We start from the raw sequence: 18,171 nt of genomic DNA, 5'->3' as shown, positions 1-18,171 counted from the left end.
TTACTATGTCTAATGTAAAAATTATATGTTGGTTATGCATTTCCTTAGATCTAGAAAATATAGAGAGATCCCTACTATTTGTTTTAGAGAAGCCTAAACCAATTTCAGACAAAAATCTAAACCACTTTTAGACACACCACTTGGCATGGTGCATTTCAATTCATAGTAATTTAATTGATATATACAAATAGAACAATTAAACATATAAAACTAGCCTAAATGTCAATTAGATTTTCTACTATCCACTATTGATTTGTATAAATCTATTTTAAAAATATAATTATAAAGGTTGTAATAGTTTTCAAAGTGTCACCACATTCATCAAATAATATGTATGTTGTACTAACCCAAAAGTCTACATACAGTCCTTATTCTAAAACTTCAGGAGGAGGAGGTGGGAATTCCAAACCTAAAGAGACTAAAAGATATACTCCAATATATTCTCAACTTTACAATGCTGGAAAGAAAGAGGATCCAGTTAGGGATGTTAAAGATCCAAAAGTATTTCTTTTATCTTAATTGGCACATGCCCCCATCATTCAACAGTCTTTAGAACCTACCAATCAAGCTACAATTACTGCATTTCATAGTACTTATGGGTTTTCTATTTTCTAGATTAGTTTTCTTTCTTTTCCTCCTATTTTCTTTTCTATATGTGAACTTTGTTATTGTTTTTACAAATCATTTGAAAAAATATATGTATGTGCTAAGAGTTCTATAGATATAAGTGCTAAGTGTTCCATTTATTCTCATGACAAATGGGTTCATGTGAAATGCTACTCATGAAACATGGGTCAATGAGTTTGACTCAAAAATTACATAGTTAAATCCTAATAGAAATATCATAATTTGAATTGCTATAGAAAAATATCTCTTACTTATCAAGATATGTCTGGTTGGTAATGGATAACAATTTTCACATTGTCCAAATCTGATAACCTGTCAAGTTTGTGCCATGACATATTTTTACCTAGTTACAACAATCAAATTGCTAATTTTTTGTATAGTAATAATAGATTACATGTTTAGGTCTTTTTTTCTGCCAATACATGAAACAAGCATTACCTCAAGAAGTTTTATTATTGAAACAAAGAAAATAACTAAAGTATTAAGTATAACCAAAAATCTATCCTATCTTATTATCATTCTTTTGAGCTAAGAATCCTTATCAGATAAGGTATGGGCGATCTCATAAAAAAACTATGTGCAAACCATGACTGGTAGGCAACAAAAATAATTTTTAGTTGAAAGATAAGAATGAGATGTTGTAAGTTGTAGGAAATACAATATAGAAGATGAAGTGTGCAAGGGATATTCTAGAAGTGATGCACTTCTATCTTACCCTATAGAACTAGCAATGGTGGATTTATCTTGCTTTAATACTACAAAAAACTATTTATTTGCAGTATATCCAATGTGTAAGCATATAATCTTCTTGTATGATAATGATTGTGAGATCATGTCTGTTGTTTGATTTTACATCTTATATTTATATGAGGATGAAAAGGTATTAAAACTAAATCTAAAGTGTCACACCACTTCAGTTTTTTCTAATCTAATTGCAACTACACATTTACAAATTAAGTTATTATTACTGAGTATGTAACTGGAAATGCTGATAGTTTTATTTCACTCTCTTTTGAGATTAAAATTATTCATTATTTAGATGGAGGATAACGATATAGGCTAACCATTCCTTGAGGTTATTCAACTAAGGAGACAAAACCATCTATAATTCCCCAAACCAAAGCCACATTGCTTCCTCCTCAACATGTATTGTATTGTTTCTGGCGTAGAAGAGGATTTTAACTCATACTTCAAACTGGATCATTATAAATTCAATTTGACTATTTTTCCCAGAATGAATGAGAAAATTAGAGATTATGTGACATACATCTGCACAAGTCTTTCCTTCTCCTGAAGAGCTTTTATGGTTGTCCCCAACAGAGTAATGCATTTTGGAGGTCTAATTAGACTTGGCGGGGTACACTTCAATTTCAAGACCAGTATACTATGATGTCAATTGTTTCTCTCAACACTGGGGATTATGAGTCACTAAAACATTGGGATACTTAAGAGAGAAGAACCATCTAATAGTTATTCTCCACTAAGAAACCAAACAATTTTAGGAGAAGGTGTATAGTAACAATTTGCATTGATTGAAAGAGGTAAATGCAACTTTGAGAGTAAAATTTGAAATGCACAAAGTGTAGGATTTAAAGTGGTCATCCTCTACAACAATGATCATGGCAATACTTTGGTTGCAATGGGTGGGGACTTTAGGGGCACTACTTGATAAATGCAATATTTGTCTCAAAGATGGTTGGTCAAATGCTCTTGAGAGATGTTGGAGAACCAAATATGGAATGCTGCATTATTCCCTCCTTCAATACATCATGAGGAATAATGATAATCTCCTTTCTTCTCTTGTTTTAATGGCTTCCCTTCTTGCAATCTATATTTTTATAAAAAAACTATTGGTTACTTCTTTCAAGTAGTTGTCACATGAGAAGATTCTCCATCAATAGTTATTCTTGAAAGATTTGAATTTTCCAATTTTGCAGTTAATTTGTCATCCAGAAGAATGTTCATAGTCTTTATATCTCTGTGAATTATTCTTGGCATGCAATTTACATGCAGGTATTCTAGCCCTTCAAAATATCATAGGTAGGATTAGACAAAGTAGTCTGGTCTTCACATTTATCTTTATGACAAAACAATGTTTACCTCTTGTTGCATCTAATGCTATGTTAAGCCTAGTTTTCCAATCTAGAATTGAATATTGCTCTACACTATTGAGAGAAGAAATTGATAGCCAAATAATTTTCAAGTAAAATTATTCATTTTCATGTTCATGAGTGTGTAGAAACTCATAGAAATTTTACCAAGTCTAACATTCACATTTGTCACGTGATGACAACTCCACGTTAGAAACCTATGTTCTATGTCTTGAATATTATAAATCTATAGAGAAATTATGTATCTTACCTTGCTACCATAGATTTCATGCTCTCTATATAGACTCATGGCTCACAAGCTAGCGAACATTTCTCCTTGTATGTAAATGTGGTGCAAAACATGTAACTGTAGTACATCTCCTAGTGATAAAGAGCATCCTACTTTTGTTTGTAGATTCTTCAATCTCTTCCTAGGGCCAGTCAACATTGTCATCCTTAATAGAATCTCGATCAATATATAAACCTTTAATTTTCCTACTTCCTGATGCTAAATCATCATATTCTCAGATTGCATCATCATAAAAATGTCCATACATTATGTTCCCATGGTGATTTCTCCAATTTGAGCATCAAAATTGGAAACATTGGAAATACATCTTTTCTACCCTATGATGTTCAATCTGTAGTATTTTTTTCACAAAATTCCTTGTGTAGATCTCCAAAATTTGCTTTTTTATTCACTCTTTCTCCATCCATTCCATTTTGTAATAGGTCAAGGGTTGTGATATCTTAATTCAATTCAGTGTGCTCTTTATTAGGATATCAGGAATGTGGGTGTAACTATCTATGCATTAGAAAAAATGACTTCATATGGTTCTCATTTTTCCACTGTGAGGCCATAGATTTACTAATGATTGCTTATGCAAACTAGCCTTTGGCATAGTTCTTGAGATGGCCTTTCCATCCTTGGCATTCAGTAGTAAGTTTCCTAATATTTTTGTAATGGCTCTGAAACTCTTGTATTTATGAGTTAAATTTGATCATAGATTTTTTTAAATTAAATATGACTAATTGTATTACATTATTTTATGTATAACTTGTTCATTTACATTGTCTTAAAGATTCTGATATTCTTTCACTTTGTTTTGGAAAGCCACTAGACACAGCATCAACTTAGATGTAGACTACTAGAATTGGGAAACCTAAGGGTCTTTGGCAGACTCTTATTGAGGGCTCTTGCAAAAAGGCATTTGATGGTGTTGGTGTTTCTCTTCTTCTCACCTCTAACCCTATCATACAGGTAGGGAAAATACTATTTTTTTACTTGGTTTCCCCTTTTTTTTACCTAGTTTCTCACTCCTTTAAGCAATAGTCATTTGGGAGAATTTTAATGTTGTATATGTTCTATCATTGGATCAAATGTTTGTAATGTTTTATCAAGTAGAGAAAAGGTCATTGACAAATAACTCTAGTTACCATTTCATAGTACATACATGTCATGGAAATGGATCAATAGAATTCATCACCTAGTTTAAAATAAGAAATAATTAGGATATTAAAGAATAAGTAGCATTGGTAAAATATTAGAAAATGTGTCAAATATAGTGTACAGAGGTAAAAGTAACATATAGTTTATTGAAGTAATGTCAATTACAAAAAATGTGTAGAAGAGGATTTATGTAGAACAAGGGACTAAAAATATACATTTGTCCATTCTCTTCACTCCCTTCAATTGTAGTTGTTATTTGTGATCTATTCTCTCACCATTTTGTACAAAATTTTGTCAAAAAGTAGAATATAAATCAATTTTATGGACAGCTAGGGGATTCAATCTCATAGATAATTATACCCTAAAATCCATGTTCATCAACTACAAAAACTAGTATTTCAACCATTGAATAAGTCACCGATATCCAATATTGTAAATTCTCAAAAGATGTGGAAGCATAGATAGAACACTTGCATAGGTGAGAAATATTGCACATTGTATTCACAAACTAATATGTGGCCATGCGGTCCCACATCAGCATTACACCACAGTCTGACAATACCTTACAAGTTAAATCAAAATATTTCCATGTTATTCCCATGCTTATAACTGATTTGGCTTGATTAATAGCAACTCCCATTCCCATAACCATAGTTTCAATGCATAGGCAACCTGTCATGGTGAGGCAAAGAAGCCCTTTCCTATCATCATACAAAAATAAAAAGAAAAATGTGTTGGATACATGAGTCTATCCCATACAAATCCCACCAACAAGGAAGAATTGAAATTTGTCAAACCTATAATTTTAATGCAACTAGGCTAAAAAGAAGTGAGAAAATAGGGCCAGTTGTGATAGTCGACAATGTTTTGTGAAATTGCACTTTTTTCAATGATAGAATTAGGAACAATGCCATTTTATGATTTTTCTTTAATATTTCTGCAAACAAAGATGGAGTTATTATTCAAGATTTGAATCATATTTGTGCCAATGGTTTTAAGCTCATCAGTTGGTCAAAAATACATATGATTTTCTTGATAATTGTTAAGTACAAAATAGTTAAGGTATGTGCCTCATCTTTTCTGATGTTAACATCATGTTGTTAAAAAATGCCTTTGAATTCTTGCTCTTTGTTTCTTTTTTAGTGTGAGCCTTATGTACCAGTTTACAAGTCTACCATAAAATATAATCTCCAAAATATATCTATCATCATCTCCTCATCCTACACATGCCCAAGTTTTAGGTTCCCAACAACAAGAATATCAACACCACCACCACCGCAATCATAGTTAGAAGGAGAATAAAAATCCCCAACACTACCAAAAATAGCAGTCATAGAAGATTAAGGAAGAGAAAGAAAATAAAAAAGAATAGAAAAATGTATGTCAAAATGAACAATAGGGGCCAAACTGACCCGAATGTCAACAAAAATAGCCAATCTTTCCATTCCAAGAGCATTAGCAACACCGAGAACAAAATCAGCAAGAGAAAAATACATATAAGGATGAAACACCTATAGTATCTACTACTTGCCTTCTGTAGCTTGCCAACTTATGGGTATTCTACCACTCTACAACACTCATTGTTAAGTTGTCAACTATCACACCCCTATAAATAATATTTTTTTGGCTAGTGCTCACTTGGAGAATTAACAAACAAAGTATTTAAGGCCAATGAAATCATTAATTCAATTCAGAAGTGTGAAATATAAGAAAGTTCAATAATAAATATAGAGGAATTATCTTTGCATTTATTTTGAGGTTGCCTTTTAAATCAATTTATTTGATATTTTGAGACAACAACAATGGTGCTATTATTAATTTTGTGGCCAATTGCTATTGGAAAATAATGTTTATATACTTACAATATCATGGCAATAGTAGGCTTTGGCTATTTGGACCAAAAAACTATAAACCTATCAAAAATTTGTAAGTTAGGTGGATTGAACTCGAAATAATTTTTAATTTTATAAACTATTATATTTGGTTGAAGTAACACAAAGTGCCCTTTCCTATTTTCTTTAAAAATCTTGTAACAACAAAATGTAGTACCTCACAACACATCAAGCCTAAATTTTTGATACTACATAACTTACAGTGATTCAAAGATTATTATTACCTTCTAATGCTAAATTTAGAAGTCTAGTTTGATAAGTCAAACAACAATCCTAAAAATGCACCAAATAGATTTCATCCACCATAATTATAGATTAATAGTGGAGAACTATAAAGAAATAGGTTGTAAACCCCTAAAAGTAAATCTAAAAATTTAAAATATTTTTTGAAGTGTTTTAGTAGATCTTAGGCTATTTGTTCAAGCTATCTATTTTTGGAAGTAGCAAGGTACAAATTTTAATGTCGACTAAGAATTTTACATTGGCATGGATTAAATAGAGTGCAAAACAATAGAATAGATGGAAAGTAGAAATCCAAATATAGTAATTTCTATATTTTTTATGCACAAATTTTATAAGATGAAGTACCAAAAATTGCACATTTTATTGAAAATCATACCTCTCCTACAAGTAAAATTGCTATGGAACTCTATGTTCAAGTGTCTTGTCTTAAGAATTTGGCATCTCTAGTGTTCGTATTTGCAAAAAATATAATTTGAAAAAGCTATTGATAGTAAGTATTAATTATTGTTGTTGTATCTTTTGTGTATTTTTCTCCTCCAAAATTTTCCAAATATTACATTACAATGTTTTTTCTTTGGGTATAATCAGAACAAAAACAAAGAGATTGTACAATCGACGAATGATGCCTATGGGAAGCAAAGAGGTGCAAGCTTCTATTCCTAAAGGCATTAAAGGTATCTAAAAATAAACTTTCATGAAATGCTTTTAATGTCTATTTTAAAGGTCTATTTATTTCATGTTGTTGTACATTTGATTGAAAATGATTTACTGTTATTTCATGCATTGTCACTCTTTTCTAGATAATATAGAAGCATCTAGTAGTAGTCCAACATGCCCTTCCCATCTAGGATGTATGTGGGGAGTTTGCATCCAATGTGTTGTGATGAAACCAAATTCAGATTCGGATGATCAAACTAGAGTTGCTCTTAAATATATTCATAAGGTATCCATTTTATAAAAGCCAAATGCATGATTTAATTATTTGTTAAATTTCCTTGAATTGTGACTCAATTATAAAAAACTAGAACCTTTTCTTAAATGTTTTTAAAAACTGATTGTTTGGAGACAATACAACTAGTCTTAAATTTTCCTTGTATAATTCCTTGCATTGATCTTTCAGCGAAAAAAATTCAATTATATGTTTGTATCTATAGCTTTTCCATGCTCTTGACATTGGTATTATTATGGTGATTACATTTCATCATTACAACAAGTGACTTTATTTTTGCAATGCACACAAGCTAGTCTCAATTATTGTAGAGACCATAAAAAGAAAAAAAATAGTTGGTTTGATGTGATTTTTCAATGGGGTTTGATGTTTCAATTTAATGCAAAGGTCTATTTTTGTGACTTAAATTGCATAATCATTTGTATCTTTTTCTAAAAAGTTAGTACAAGAAATAATACTTGTGTGTGACCAAAGTGCTCCAAATTATATTTTATACGATTCTATCACTACAATAATTTAGAGAAGTGTAATTGACATGAAATATAATTTTAAAATTATTGAACAAAATAATTTAAAATTGTTGAATTATTATTGATAAAAAATTATATTATTATTTTTCATAATAACTAAAATTTGTGTTCTTTGAAAAGAGTGTATCATGTTATAGTGACCATGATCACGATAGATCTAATGTTGGGAAGACAACTTTGTCAATTTTTTGCATTATTCTTTAAAGGGTACTAGCTCAATGGAAGAGCACCTGCTTTATAAGTAGGAGGATGGTGGTTTAATCCCATCGTGCCCTAATATGACTAAATTAATGATTAAATACACTATCAAATAAACTACCAAATATATTACCATATATACTACCATATATACTACCAAATATACTACCATATATACTACCCAAAAACTATCAAATATCCTACTAAATCAACTACCAAATATACTACCAAATAAACTACTAAAATTACCAAATAAAGTACCATATAAACTACCAAGTAACAATAATAAATGACTAAATTAATGACCTAATCAATGATTAAAATAGTTTAGTCATAAATTTGGTTGGGAGATAAATGTCTGGCAATAAACTACCATTGGTCACGTGATCAAAATTAGTCACATATCTACAATTTTTAGTAGTTTATTTAGTAATATATTGTTGTTTTTGTACTAGTGTTTAAATCTACAATTTCTTCACCTTGAGATGCTATAATCTTATTCATCTTTTTCTTCTCTTCTTTCCACAAGGCCTCAATAAATAGATGGTATCCATACAACTAAAAAAGGAGTTTCTGTAGTGTGATAGAATTGTTGTCTTCTTCATGATTTCTTTTCCTCTTCCTTTGTTCCTTCCATAAATGTTCTACAAAATTAGTAATCCATGTTGATTGATGGGGAACTAGGGCAGTGTTTGGATCAACATATTCAGGAACTATTTCATCCCTACAGTTGGAAGTACCTAGTAGGTCTACTGGGCTATGATCTAGATTTTCTTTAATTTCATCCCTACATTCCTCAGTAGGATTTTTGAGAATGCTTGTAATCTCAGAATGGGGAGAAGGGTGATTCAAAACAATTTGCGTAAGGGATTCCCTAGTAGATGTTTTAGAAAAAGTAGAATGCTTAGAAACTTGCCTTCTCATCCTAGGGCTTCTCCTTATAGGGGTTTCTTCTTGCACCATAGATTTTTGCCTACTTTTCCCTTTGGGTGTCTCTACTCTAGGAGTTGTTGTTGTAGGACTTTTCTTTGTTCTCTTTTGTCTCACAATTATAGGGTTTGGCTCTTCCTTTTCCTAAATAGAGATTTCTTCTGGCAATTTTCGTTTCCTCTTGGCTTTGCTAGAAGTTGGTTTTGGGGTCTCTTGCACAGGTGAAGGCACAATTTCTTGAATAGGAATAGTTTCTTGCACATTTCCTTGGGTATTTTTGGCTTCAACCTCTAGGGTATTTTATTTAGTAGGCTCATTGGTAGGGACATTTTCCTCACTAGGCTATTCACTAGGGGCAGCTTGGGGTTGTCGAGTTTTGGCTTGCACAAATTCATCCCATGTCATGGGAGACACATCTGTAAGCAACCTCTCTATCAGTAATTTTATTAAGGCATGATAAGTAATGGAATTATCTTTTCCTTTCTAAGTCTCTTCTACACTAATATAGAGCATATTATACAAGAAATTTGGAATGTTTACTACAATATTATGCCTTACACAACTAAGTAGTTTGAAATGATGTGCATGCAAGTATGAGAATCTACCTTCATATGTAAAATACATGATAATATGCATGGATAATTCATTCTATGGTGGCAGTAGTGACATTATCTTGCAACCTTGCTTTGTACTTTCCATCTGAGGATCAGGCAGTTTGGTAAATTGAGCTCTTGCTGACCTCACATCATGTGTTGTGGGGTAATGTTCTCCAACTGTAGGCAACCTAGTCACTTCAACAATGCATTCCTCTGTTGCAATCACCATTAAACCCCAAAAGCTTCACCCTCATCAAATTTCCTTGTAAATTTTGTAGTTACCTCTTCATCATATGTAGTCAAACTCAAGAAATACCCTAGCCATCTAAATGCATTAAACCTTCTCACAGCTTCTACATCTGAGGGCAACATAGTATGTTCTACTAGTTCTCTCCTTTGCAACTATCCACCCATTTCTTAACACTTTTTGTGCTTACTCTAGTTTCCCCCTTTTGAATTCAAGTTGCTTCATTATTTTATAGACTCAACTCACACTTCTTTGTTTTAACAAGCAATTAATGTCATAACAAATTTTTATGCACAATAATATGACTTTTAATGAAGTCAAATCATGAATATGTGTGAGAATCATCCAAAAATGAGGTTTGGATCACATAAAATTTAAACATAAGTCACATTACAGCTTGAAATAGAAAATAATTTTAAAATAAGGGGTATATGACACCTCACTTGTGTACTTATGGAAATTAATTTTCATTAATGAAGGGAATGCAAAGATTTGGAAAAAAAATTATGGATAAATAGAAATGCCACTAGATATTACTGACCTTCCCTAACCCCTGCTAAATTTGGACAATTGTCCACACTTGTCAGACCTAGTATGGGTAAGGGATTGACATAACACCGCCATCATATAAATTATGCAGTATTAAATATAATTAACAAAATCTGTAGACTATAAGTGAATGATAATTTGAAAATGTTATATTTTTCATTCTAATTATCACATGTCCCAAAAAAAAAGGTGGTAGAAGTGATATCAGCATTGGTAGTGTCCATCAACATCTCACAAGGTTTATTGAAAACATGAGAAATTGATGACATGGAAATTAGGTGGATGGAAGATAAAGAAATGAGATGAGGTGGATGGGTGGAAGGTAAAGAGATGAGATGGAAGGAGAAAGTGAATGAAAAAGTGAACTTTATGTGAACATAAAGTCTTTATTATGAGCCTGCACAAAGAAACTAATGTTGAAGAGTAATAGTTGAAAGTTTGACACCTTCAGCTACAGGAAGAGTTCCCTGATGTATATTTGAATCTGATTGCTGAAACTACTATAGGAAGTCCATTTATATAATTCAAGTTTGTGAGAATTGAATAATAATTTGAAAGGTATTAGATCAATGGTAATTAGTTGAATAGCTCCATTATCAAAGACATGACTAATTTCATATGGTCCCAGCCATCTTGTTTATAGCTTTCTTGGCATATCTTTAAATCTAGAATCATATAGTAGTGCCCAGTCACCAACTTGAAATTGTTTACTATTAATATGGGATTCATGCCATTGTTTTCTTTGTTTTTGTATCAGTTTAATGTGCTTCAAAGCAGCTTTGCACATTTCATCCAGAGAATTGAGATGTAGAAGATGTTCTCTTTGTGCTACAAGAAGTTCAATATCCAATGCCAATGTTGTCTATAGAATTTTATGTTCAAATTCAATTGGAAGCATTGCTACTTTTCCATACAAGAGCTCAAATGGTGTAAATCCTATAGTAGTCTTCCAAGTTTTTCTATAAGCCCAAACAGCTCCTTTTAATCTGTTGGTCCAATCCCTACGATGTAGATGAACTATTTTTTTAAGGATGTTTTCCAGTTCACAGTTTGTGATCTCTACTTGTCCATTAGCTTGAGGGTGATAAGGATTGGATTTTTGGTGCTTGATGTTATACTATTTCATCAACTCTAAGATTGGATTAGAGGTAAATTGTGCACCTTGGTTAGTGAATAGCTCTTTGGGTACACCTTAGCAAGTAAAAATTTCTTCATAAAAAAATTCAACAACTCTTTCATCATGAGCATGCTTCATGGCCTTAACTTCAACCCATTTTGTCAAGTAATCAATGCACACAAGAATATAGGATTTCCCATTAGATTGAGGATCAATTGGACCAATCAAGTCCATGCCCCATTTGTCAAATGGTGCTAATGCCATTTGAGTATTAAGAGGCATTTCATCTATTCTTGTTGGTCTACCCATCCTTTGACACTTGTCACACTTCCTAGTATAGTTAGTTGCATCTTTGTGAAGTGTAGGCCAATAATAACCAATTGTCAAGATTTTCAAGGTTGTTCTTTTTATTGCAAAGTGTCCTCCACATGGTTCATTATGAAATGCATGTAGAATATCATATGTCTCATCTTCTCTCACACATCTTCTCATAACTTGATTAGATCTAGTGTAGAACAAGAGATTATCTATCTAGGAAAATGGAAACTTTTCTCTACAAGTAGCTTCTTTTCCTTGTAAGAAAAATGTTTTGATATTTTATTGGTTGCATGTAGTTAGAAATATTTTCATACCATGGAGTTTGAACAGTAATATGAAATAAATTGTCATCCAAAAATGCATCATCTACCATAGTAATTTTAGTATCATCATTATGGATTCTTGATAAATAATCAACTACAACATTGGATTTTCTAGGCTTATCAATAATAGTTATATCAAATTCTTATAACAACAGTAACCATCTTGCTAATCTACCTATTATAGTAGGTTTATTCATGAGATATTTAATTATTGCATGATCAGTATGAACAAATATGGAATATCCAGTTATGTAATGCCAAAATTTCTTCAGTGCATAAACTATTGCTAACAATTCTTTTAGCAATGATGAAAAGAATCATTACATTAGACTTGCTTTCAAATAACACGGTAAGAGTGGATAAAGAATACCAGGTTCTTTGAGAAAATTACAATTCTTATCATGTTCTTCATATGTGATTAATTCCAACACAGAACTTTTAGATACATCTTTTTCTACCACACAACTATTAGTGAGGATACTCTGAAATACTAAATCTTCCTCTTACAGTTTTAGAAAAGACTGTCTATGTAACATCATGAGTTGTACTATGGAGTTTAACCCTTCTTATTCATCTCCTAAATCTAGCCAAACAGATGTGCTTAGATCTAGCAATGGTTTGGCTAGAGGATATAAATCAAATTTATTTGTTGCTTGGCCATTTAAGATGGTCATATTCCCTGATCTACAACTTATATTTGCATCAGTTGTGGCTAACCATGGTCTACCTAGGATGACAGGGTAACCAAATAGATTAGCTTTGGGGGATAAAATCATGAAGTCTGTAGGATATTCTAGAGAGTCTAAGGTTACAACTATGTTTTCTATCATCCCATCAGGGGTAACAGTAGAACTATCTGCAAGTTGTAGAATTTTTGTTGTAGCCCTTAGCCCTTCTATTTTCAACTTTTTATAGTATCCTTGGTCATGACATTTATAGAAGCTCCAAGATCTATTAAAGAATTTTAAAAAAATTGACCATTTACTACTGGACTTCCTGGATTAAAATATTTTGGTGTGATCAATTTTCCTACCATGATGTCAGCTAATTGTCCCACAACATAGACTATGGTGGGGTCCTTTTTCTTCCTTCCAAGCTTCTTCAAGCAAGCTTTCCTAATAGCTTTTTCATAAATTGGAACATCCTTAATGGCTTGAAATAGGGGTATTTGAACATGTATGTTTTTCAGATGATCAACAATATTAAAAGCTTGTTCCTCTATTCAGATTTCTTTTGTGTCAACTTTTCTAGAAAAGGAAGTTCCACTGCTAGTTGAGCTTGGGTTGACATAGTAACATTGGTTGAGTCAATGGTTTTAGAAACTGAGGGTTCTGATGCTATAGCAGGGTCTATTATTTCAATTATAAGAGGTGTTTTAGGCACTAGTAAAGTCATATCAAATGTCAGGTGTATATCTACAACATGTAAAGCCTAAGCAGGATACTGTTGAGCATCAAAACTATACATGGGTTGTTGTGGTTGTTGGCTATTTGGGTTTGGCTAAGGTTGTACAAGTAACTGTGTTTGCTGTTGAGGTCCAGGATTTGCAAGTGGTGGCATTAGAGCAGGTTTCTAAACTGGAGGTGGTAAATGTGGAGCACCAATATTTTGGTTAGGCTATTGTTGGGATCCCCTCCATTGGTTTGTACAGTACTAATTCCCTTGGGGTGGTTGCCATTGGTTACTCTATTGGTTAGGCTAGGGTGGTTGGGAATTCTAAGGCCATTAGGATTTTTGTGGGTTTTTTTGCCCAGCATTGTTTTAATTAGGTTAATTTTGTGAAGGACCTTGGGAATTATAGTTTTGCCATTGATTACCATATGAATTAAAATTTTGCAAAGGGTCCTGAAGCATACCTTGACATTAAGCCCATGGTCAGTGTTGAGAAAAAAAGAATACTTTCTCATCATCTCCATCTATCTTGACATGCTCAGTTAGAAGATGTTGGTTCTCCATGTTTGCAACCAGTTTACATTGACAATCCTTCTTTTGATTCTGGCAATGAGGATAGTATTTACCTAGTTGTAACTTGGCTTTTGCATACTTTTTCTTTGTATTCATGGTATCAAGATGTGTAGAGACATCATTTATGATGTCTCATTTGAAATCTGACAATAGGTTAGATATCTTGAGCTTTGAAATGCCTTGACTAATTCCTTTAGTGATTGTGGAATGAGATCCTCAACCTTTCTTCATGGTTGACCTTGAATAATTTTGACAAATATTCTTGAGGTCTTCCTAGGAAGCTTGATATACATCACCACTAGCCATCAGGTCCAGTGCTTCTAAATAGTCATCATTCACACCCCTTTGAAAGACTAGCTTTTGTGAATCCTCAGACAACACATGCTAAGGGTTCTTCTACAGTGTATATAGAAAACATGAAACATAGTCTTCCAATGTTTCTTCCTCCTTTTGGGATATCTTGAAGACATCATCTCCTCATGAACCAAATTCTTTGCAATATTCTTTATGATTATCTAGAAATAGAGTTTGCATCTCATCCTAACTTCCTATTGCATTGGCTCCTAAGCTCATGAACCATCATAGAGCTAATTCTTTCAGTGTTTCTGGAAACAATTTAAGCTTATGGGAATTAGTGTTGTAGTCAAAACTATGAAAAAGTATGTCAAATTCGAATAAGAAAGTATCATGGTCTTCGGTTACAAGGCCATTGAAGTTTGGAAGGGTAGCTGTAGGTATATTCTTGAGATTATCAGTAGTTACAAGGCTTGGGAGAGGAAATGGAAAAGTAGGTTGTCCCATGATTGGAGGTATTAGATTATGAGGTTGCTTCTAAAAAGGGACATTGGATACTAGGTGATTAACAACTGGTGGGTTCAAAGTAGTGTTATCAAGAAAATTGGCCAATACTTCAGTGCAAGGTTGAAGACTTCTTGTATCTATTGGTTCAGCTCTTGATGATGATGCTATGCGAAAAATAGAACTTGCATCTTCAAAAGGCAACTCAACTTCTTCTTCAATTTCTTCATTCAAATTAATAAACTCCCATGGAAAATTTTTTCCATATCCATCTCGTCGTCTTCCTCTTCGATGCATGCAATTAAACTTTTCACACTAGTTAAAGAAACTTCAAATTGGAGATTTCTAAAAAGACTTTATCTAAGAACTCTAACTCAAAAAATGCTCCTAGCTTAACAAAATCCCCAAAAATGGCACCAAAAATGATTTGCCTCATAATAGGTGTGTCATAGTCATGCTCTAGGCTATGCTTAGGAATAATGTATTCAAACTAAGGACTATTTTTCCCACTATGAGGTCCATTTAATCTTGTCAACCCAAGGATGTATACTTGAAATGGTCGGCATAGTATGTGCAGTAGGTCTCTTAATGAGTCATGAGCTTATGTTGTAGGAAAGTAAATTGCAAGGAAAAGAACTTACACTATTGCTGTAGGAAACTAACACACTTAACTCTATGAATACTAGAAATACAATGAAAAGATAACAAATATTCTAACTTGATTCATCCACTATAACTATTCTCACATATGCTATAGGAACATTCACGAAGTGTAATGCTATAGGAAGGAACTTGAAACTTCTACTTACAATACTAAGAATTCTTGGAAATAAATATATTCTATCCTAATCTAATCCACCTTCCAAGTGGGCCCCCTTGGTCGAATTCACTAAACTACTAACATAGGATAGAAGCCAAAAACTATTTCATTAGATTTCATAAATTCATTACATAACACAGAACTATAAAAACACAACTATAAAAGTCAACAATTTATTCTCATAAACTATTTCTTCTAACTAGCTATACCAACACACTTGGGTCGATTCCTATATATAGGAGATCAACACTTATTCCATAACAGAAAATTAAATGACCTATCTTTAAATCCATAAGAGAGAAAGAAGGAAATAACAACTCAAAGGTGGGAAGAAGAAATAACGGTTTAAGGTAGGAACAATAAAGTCTAAACATCTACTCGCCATGGAATAAATGTAGAGAAGGTAATAAGTCTTCATAGCTACTCCTTACTCATTGTCGTATCTTCTAGAACTGTTACAACTTTCCTCCACCATGGCTTCTCCTTAGTGTTCTCCTCTCCTTGAATGTTATTGGCACTCATCTTTCGAATCCTTCTAATCATCTTTCAGTCTTCATTAATAGGTCAGTTACAACACAGAGACATGTTTGCAAATAAACATTTATCAAATTGAATTCAAATATAAGAACACACATTTTGATAACTATATGAAATACTGCATAATATATATAATACTAGCCAAATATGGCATAGTTTCTACCCATAGGTTTATCATAGGTTCAGTAAACTTAGGTCCACAAATGTTTTGACAAAGATAAAATAGAGTATCAACAAAGTGTCTTAAAACTATTATGAAATAAAGGCAATATCTAGTCTCATCAGTGCATATGACACATCAAAGCCACATGTTGCCAAGAATCTATGATGATGGAAGCTTATTATGGGCATGTGTAAGGAATAAAATATATCGAATATGACATATTTTATCCAAATATAGGGATAATTTCTATGACACGACATGTCCATGTGTCAAGAATAGGTGGAATATTTGAATTAAAAATTTATATATCCACACAAATGGAAATTAATAAAATAGAAATTAGAGGTGGAAAATAGGACTTAGGAAATTGAGCATTCTCATAGTTTGCAAAGGTGAATCAATTAATTAATAAATATCAATCAATTTGGAATGTTTGTTAGTAGAAAGAATTAGTAATGTACAATGAAAATGATTAAAATGACATAGGATTAGATTATGGGTTATCTAATCCCATAGGATAAATGAGTAAATGATTGACCAATATGATTAGATAAATGTGATAATATGCTTCGATGAAATTCAATGATTATGCAGATTGACTGGGATGATGATTGGTAGATCTGTGAGGCCTCACCTCAATCCAACATAACATGGATATGTTATTACATTTTTTTATTCAAGACTTTGATATTTTGATAGTTATTGAGACTTAGATGGACAATGGATTTTCTTTATCTATTTATTTGATACTTCAGTAGTGTTTTACATTGATATATGCACTAAGAAACTATAATTGTGTAAGAAATGTTTGAACATATATGGATGCAGCTTTATGACATAATATTAGCATATTTTGATGCCATGCAAAATGCTAAATTGTTCTGAAGATTTTTAATGCATGAATGAATATTAATTTGATAATGATGCTTATGGCATGCAGATTTTGATATCTTAACATTTTGAGTGGAATAATTGAAAGATTAGGAAAGGATATTTAATTTGAATTATGTTAATATAGAAATTATTATTATTTGCACTTATGTTATATATGCTTATTTGACTCCTTGGACTACTGATGCTTGAGTTGATGTGCAAAAAGAGGAACAATGGAAATTTAATGGGGAAACGAGGTATAGACACATGTTTAAATGACTCTGCCAAGGTGAATCTTTGTAAGATTTGTAAACCTCATTGTGATGTGCTTATTTCATAAATGTGAGATGTATGTGTGTGGAATGTGTTTCATGTGTAGATTTTGATCATGTCATGAGTGATGTTTAGTGCATTTTGTGTGTGTCACTTGACACTTGTGCTCGTTATGTGAAATGACATGTTCTTTGATGATGGATCATGTGGCCACCTCATTTTGAATTAAAAATGCCTTAATTGAGAAATCCAATTATAGTCCTAAATTAGTAAAGAAAACAACCTTATCACCACGAGAAAATTTGAAAACTTGAAAAATTATACTACCTAGCATTGAGAAGGTCATAAAGTAACTCTAGGGTGAAATTGTGACAAAAATTAACCCTACCCATGTTAATACTATAAGTTAGGAAGCTAATAATGACTTCTAGGGTGCCTAGTAGACCTAGGGGACCCCAAAAAAATTGCATTCTTTATTCAATCCGAAAATGAAAAGGATATATAGAGGCATGGCTAAATTTGAAACTCACTTGGCCACTCTCTATCTTTAGAGACAACTAGGGTTTGAAGGAAGAGGAAGGAGTTCTACTACAACTATTCATTTCCTTTTCTTGGAGGGAGGTTGGTACCCATGATCCATGATGTTCTTCATTTTGCATGTAAAATAGATAGGGTGTTCTTCA

The 18,171-nt window shown here is 32.3% G+C and overlaps 1 pseudogene; it reads left to right on the top strand.

Moving 5' to 3' along the window:
* The first annotated feature begins 2,068 nt into the window (after nucleotides 1–2,068).
* On the top strand, nucleotides 2,069–13,675 carry LOC149567409 (receptor homology region, transmembrane domain- and RING domain-containing protein 2-like; annotated as a pseudogene).
* Nucleotides 13,676–18,171: the final 4,496 nt, after the last annotated feature.

Source organism: Cupressus sempervirens, chromosome 3 (assembly GCF_028749045.1).
Source record: "Cupressus sempervirens isolate cs-2001-9-10 chromosome 3, ASM2874904v1, whole genome shotgun sequence".
Classification (NCBI taxonomy): Eukaryota; Viridiplantae; Streptophyta; class Pinopsida; order Cupressales; family Cupressaceae; genus Cupressus; species Cupressus sempervirens.
Note: the sequence above shows the minus strand (reverse complement) of the source record. Positions and strands in the feature narration are given on the sequence as shown.